Genomic DNA, 6,862 nt, shown 5'->3' on the forward strand with positions numbered 1-6,862 from the left:
CCACAATTAGGGTTTAGCTTCTCTCAAAGATCAAATCATGTTCTAAGACCTCAAATGGATCCCATGGCCTCTTTTATGCTTCAAAGGGTCCTCATGCCAAGTTTCAAGCTCTTATTCATAAGATTGCTTAGTCAACAGCTCAAATGGTCAACAGTTGACTAGTCTGACCTAAAAGTCAACTATGGTCAAAGTACAACCAAAACTTTTGATTTTTGGTCAATATCAATATTTTAATGTTAGATTCATCATTTGATCAAGGATTGATCATGTTTCATCTAGAAGAGCTCCAAAATCATCAAAACCCTAAGTTTCTAAATTAGGGTTTTTTTAAGGAGAAAGTCAACCCAACTTTGACTGATCATATCTCTCTCATGCTTTATCAGAAATTCCCCAATCAAAGCTTATTCTCAAGGAAATTCAATTCTCTACAACTTTTATGTTGGACCCAAGGTCAAGAAATGCTTCCGCATAAGAGATATAAGTCAAAACATTACAGGTCCTTCTAGAAGCTCGCAAAAAGCAGTTTTTTGTCAAGAGCCATATCATCAAGATAAAATCCTCAAATGGAAAAAAAGGTCCCAGAGTGTCCTGTAAAGGATGCTTGGAGGTTTCCAAAAAGTCCTAGAACACCTTCATATGATATATATTGAATGAGTTAGGGATTGCAAAAGTTGGGCAATTCTAAGAAAATGCACATAAGGCAAAGTGGTCAATTTTTATTATTTTTATTTATTTTTATTTCATGATTTAATCACTTAAATTCAAATTAAATGGAATGAAATAATGAAAATAATATAAGATTTGATTGAGATTAAATTTCTATCAAAAATTGAGGAATATATTGACATAAAAGCAAGAGAATTTTGTGGAGAGAGAAGGAGATATGATTTGAACCAAAATAGTATGATTTATAAGACTTTTTTCAATCAAATATTCTATCATCCAATCATGGATTTCTTGGCTCTTTTGTTGACCTAAATTTCAAGCTATATATATGCAAAAGGAGTCAGCCACAAGGGACGAAAATTTTCAGAAGAAGAATAGGGGTTTTAAAAGTGCAAAATATTCAAAGTTTAGGGCAAAATCGTATGGCTCTTTCCAAGCAACATCAAGGACAAACACTTGTCCCATTCCACTCAGAAGGTAATATAGAGTAAGTCCAGACATTTTATAGAATGCAATAGCACTTAAAACTTGAGTTTCACAAGCTCCATAAGCTCCATATTCATGACGATTGTATCTCATAAAATATTGTGAAATCTTGTGGTTTAATGGTTTGTTTAAGTTTATAGGATGTTTTAGAGAAGAATAGACCCCTCATTCATAAGATTTGAGGCCGAAACCATGAGTTGCCATGGTGTTAGTTACCAATTTGTGTAAATATCTTAGGTAATTTTTGGTAACTCTCAAGTCTTTTTGTGGTTAATAGTAGTATTTTATTGTCATTTGGTATATATTTATTCTTATATTTATATTATTGTTGAATAGTTCTTATCTTTGCAATCTATGTTGGATTTTGTAGTTTTTATAGATAATTGGAAGCTGGGACCATGGAAAAAGCACTTTGAAGATGTTCCTAGACCAAAGCCAAGGATTGCTGAAAAGAGGTAGCGCGCTAAGCGAGGTTGAGCCCGCTAAGCGCGCTTTTGAAGAAAAGAAGGAAGTTCTGGCAGAGAGTTCCGCGCTAAGCGAGGTCTGGAGCCCGCTTAGCGCGGTTGGGCGGTTTAAGCAATTATTGATAGCGCGCTTAGCGGGCTGCACCGCGCTAAGCGCGGTCTGCGAAACTTTGTTTATTTGTTTATGGGCCAGATCACTTTTGAGAGTGTGTTGGAGATATTTTAGAGAGAAACAAGAGCAATATACACTGTAGCAAATATAGAGTTGAAGATTGGAAGCCTTGATCGTCGATTAATCGCCATTTAATGCTTGTTGATCTTCATCCTTACCTTCTTGTGCAAGCTACCATTCTCATGGATAGCTAAACCACTTTTGTATCAAGATAAGATGTAATCTTCCTAGCCTTTTGTATGTTTTTCTTGTGAATATATGTGTATGAACAAGTGATGATCAATATAGATGGTTTAGTTTGTTTATTAAAGCTTTTCCTTTGGTATAAATGTTTGAGACATCAATGTTTGTATCTAGACTTAACTAATCATCTTTCAAACTATAAGTTGCAGACATGGATTTAGAGTTTGATGTTTACTAAGTATCGGTTCTTAAAACGTTATTTGTATTGTTTAAACGGTGGAGAAATCGTCGGTTAAACAATGCGGTAAATCTAACTATATCGTTGCGGACACGGACGATATAGGTGTCGATACGTAATTATATTGATCGTTAGCAAGTTCATAAGCATCTATTTATAAGGAAACATACAAATTTAGGTCGATGAAATCGAATCTTGATACATTTTCTTTAACTTAGAACTTTCACTAATTTACTCTTTGCTACTAAAAGAATTGAATGATCTTTTGCAAACCTAAAACTAAAGTAACATTAACTCAAGACAAAATAGGCTATAGAACGGCGGTGATATCGCAATAATCCCTGTGGAGACGATAATAACGAAAGTACACCACAATACTCTTTCAACAAAATGGCGCCGTTGCCGGGGATTGTTGTTTAGATATTGCAAGCATTGCAATAGTTTGTTTTGTATTGAGTCTCATAATTAATATCTTGTTTCTAAATTTATTTTCCTTGTGTTTGTTAATTTGCTTGGTTAGTTTTTCAGATTACAGTTTATGCGAGGACGTGTACCCGCAGATCAACTCCTTTTTGATCCTGAGATTGAGAGGACTGCTCGTAGAGAGAATAGCAAAACTCGTAGGAGGAGACAACTAGCTAGGGAAAGAAGACAACAACAAGAGGCATCTTCTTCTTCAACTCCTGTTGAAAACTTGGTTGAGGAAGAAATGGCTGCGGATCCACCACCTCGAGGGCCATGTGTTAACAGCCCTCGTCTCAATGCACAATTTGCTCGTGATCAGGCCAATGGAAGAAACTCCGAGATGAAGACGGGGTTACTTCAATTATTATATCAAAATCCGTTCACAGGGGCAGATCACGAGGATCCATTTACTCATCTAACAAAGTTCTACGAGATTGCCGGAACAATTGGTGCTCCGGAAGACCAAGAAGAACAGGTGTTCAGGAGACTTTTTCCTCATTCCTTAATTGGAAAAGCTAAGGAATGGTACCTTGATCAACCTAATAATGTCATGACAAATTGGAACGAGTTAGAAGAGAAGTTCTTGGATCGGTTCTTTCCTCACAATAGGTTCATGGAAGCGAAAACTTCTATTGCGGTGTTCTCTCAAGGTTCGAATGAATCTCTCAATGAAGCATGGGAGAGGTTCAAGTCCATGGTTAGAAAGTGCAAAGGTCATGGGTTTGATGAATTGTCTCAAATCCATATCTTTAGAAATGGACTCCAACCTCAACCAAAAACTCTTTTAGATGCTACCGCGGGTGGTTCGTTGATGTCAAAAACTGCTGCAGAAGCGATTGCTATCATTGATAGAATGGCTTTGAATGATCATCAAGGGCAACACAACCGTAGTGCATTGCAAAGAAAACCGGGAGTTCTTGAATTGAATACTAGTGATGCAATACTTGCTCAAAACAAGTTATTGACACAACAAGTAGAATTGCTCACTCAACAAATGTCAAAACTCCCTCAACAAATCAAAGAGATAAATGGGAGCCCTTCTAAAAATCAACATGTGATGTGTTGTGAATTGTGTAGGGGTGACCATCAAACTGGTTTTTGTCCTCCACCGGGTGAAGAGGTGAATTATGTGTCTAATCCTAATCAAGGATATGGTGGAAGACAACAACAACAACCTTACAACAATAACCAAGGTTACCAACAAAGAGGTAATCAAGGTTATCAACAAGGATGGAGGCCGGAAGCGGGCCCATCGAATCGTCAAAATCCTTATCAAGGCGGTTACAATCAACAACCTCAACAAACAAAGCTTTCTATCGAGGACACTCTTAGCCAATTCATGCAATTGCAAATTGCAAGCCAAAAGAGTACGGATGCCGCAATTAAGAACCTTGAAACTCAAGTCGGGCAATTGTCAAAGCAACTTGCCGATCAAAACAAAGGTCCTTTTCCGGCTACTACACAAGAAAATCCTCGTGAGCATTGTAAGTCAATTCTAACTCGTAGCGGTAGAAATATTGATATGGGTGTAGGAGAAATAGTTGAGGAGGAGATTGTTGAGAGTGAAAAAGATAGGGTGATTGAAGTAGAAAAAAATGTTGAGGGTGATTTAGTTGAAAATGAGAAAGAGAAAGAATTAGTGGAAAAAGAAACTCTTGAGAAAGTTGTAGAAAAAGAGAGAAAAAAATTGAGTGTGAGTGAAAAGGGAAAGAAGAAGGTGGATGATTCTATACAAGTGAAGAAATTACCTTACCCTCCCGGTCCGTCAAAGAAAGAAGATGCAAAGCACTATGCTCGGTTCTTGGACATTTTTAGCAAGTTGCAAATCAATGTTCCTTTTTCCGAGGCATTAGAGCAAATGCCGATGTATGCAAAATTCATCAAAGACATCATCACTAAGAAGAGAAGATTCTTGGATCCGGAGGTAGTAACGGTGAGCTCTTGTTGTAATGCGTTAATTCAACGCACTACTCCGATAAAATCAAATGATCCTGGGCGGGTAACCTTACCGGTGTCTATTGGAAATGTTCACATAGGCAAAGGTTTGGTAGATACCGGTTCTAGCATTAATTTGATCCCATTGTCTATGGTGAGAAGATTAGGAATCAATGATTTGAAGCCGACAAGAATGACGTTATCATTAGCAGATAAATCCACAGCTCATCCTCATGGAGTTGCGGAAGACTTGCTTGTCAAGGTCGACAAATTTTGGTATCCTGTTGATTTTATCGTCATAGACATGGAAGAAGATCCTGAGATTCCATTGATCTTAGGAAGGCCTTTTATGAAGACGGCCCGAATGATGATCGATATTGATGATGGCTTAATGAAATTAAGGTACCAAGATGAAGAATTATGTCTTGATCTCTTTGAAGCCATCAAGCATCCTAATGATGAGGATGATTGTTTTAGAATCGATGCTACCGAAAGGGCTATTATGAAAGTGGAGAATCAAATGCACTTGTCGAATCCTCTTGAGAAGACTTTAATGGAAGCTCTCGAAGTTCTCACCAAAGATCAAGAGAAGGAAATTGAAGATTGCTTGAGAAATTTAGAGGCTTGTGAGGAGATGAATCCATTTGAAACTCAAATTGAAGAGTTGAAGGATGAACCTAAAGTTGAAGAGCAAAAGGTGGAGTTGAATGTGTTACCATCTCACTTGAAATACGTGTTTCTCGGTGACAATTCTACTAAGCCGGTTATCATTAATAGTGGTTTGTCTAACAAGGAAGAGCATCGATTGAAGGAAGTGTTGACGAAGAATCAAGAAGCAATAGGATGGGTTTTATCCGACTTGAAGGGTATTAGTCCGGCCTATTGTACGCATAAGATTATGTTAGAAGATGATTTTCGGCCCGTGGCACAACCTCAAAGGCGATTGAATCCAACCATGAAAGAAGTTGTTAGAAAAGAGGTTGTGAAGTTATTAGAGGCGGGGATGATTTATCCCATCTCCGATAGCGAATGGGTGAGCCCGGTGCATGTGGTTCCTAAGAAGGGTGGATTGACAGTTGTGAGAAATGAGAAAAACGAGTTGATTCCTTCGAGAGCGGTGACTGGGTGGCGAATGTGTATTGATTATAGGAGGTTGAACCAAGCAACAAGAAAAGATCACTTTCCATTACCTTTTATGGATCAAATGTTAGAGAGGTTAGCCGGAAGAAATTTCTATTGTTTCTTGGATGGTTATTCGGGATACAATCAAATATCAGTGAATCCGGCGGACCACGAGAAAACTGTTTTTACATGTCCTTTTGGCGTTTTTGCATACCGAAGAATGCCATTTGGACTATGTAATGCTCCTGCAACATTTCAAAGGTGCATGCAAGCTATCTTCTCAGATTTGATCGAAAAAAGCATTGAGGTGTTCATGGATGATTTTTCTGTGTACGGGTCATCATTTGACTTGTGCTTGAAGAACCTTGATGTGGTGATGGAGAGATGCATTGAAACAAATTTGGTTCTCAACTGGGAGAAATGCACTTTCATGGTGACGGATGGGATTGTTCTTGGCCACAAGGTTTCTTCAAAGGGTCTTGAGGTCGATCTGGCAAAAATTAAAGTTATTGAAAAGCTTCCCCCTCCGGTGAATGTGAAAGGCATAAGGAGCTTTTTGGGACATGCTGGGTTCTATAGAAGATTCATCAAGGATTTCTCCAAGGTTGCAAAGCCTTTGAGTAATTTGCTCAACAAAGGTATGGAATTTAATTTTGATGAATCATGTCTAAAAGCTTTCCTAGAACTTAAAGCAAATTTGACCACCACACCCATAATTGTCGCTCCTAATTGGTCGCTTGAGTTTGAACTCATGTGCGATGCGAGTGACTATGCGGTTGGTGCGGTCTTAGGCCAAAGGAAGAACAAACAATTCCATGCTATACATTATGCGAGCAAAGTTTTAAATGAGGCACAGGTTAACTATGCCACTACCGAAAAAGAATTGCTCGCAATTGTATTTGCATTGGAAAAGTTTCGCTCTTACCTCATTGGTTCTAAAGTTGTGTGTTATACTGATCATGCCGCAATCAAATATCTTCTCACCAAGCCTGATTCAAAACAGAGGCTTATTCGGTGGATTCTTTTGCTTCAAGAATTTGATCTTGAAGTGAAAGATAAGAAAGGTACAGAAAATTTGATTGCGGATCATTTGTCTCGGTTAGTGAATACCGAGGTGACAAACAATGAAAA

Source organism: Vicia villosa, unplaced genomic scaffold (assembly GCF_029867415.1).
Source record: "Vicia villosa cultivar HV-30 ecotype Madison, WI unplaced genomic scaffold, Vvil1.0 ctg.002598F_1_1, whole genome shotgun sequence".
Taxonomy (NCBI): domain Eukaryota; kingdom Viridiplantae; phylum Streptophyta; class Magnoliopsida; order Fabales; family Fabaceae; genus Vicia; species Vicia villosa.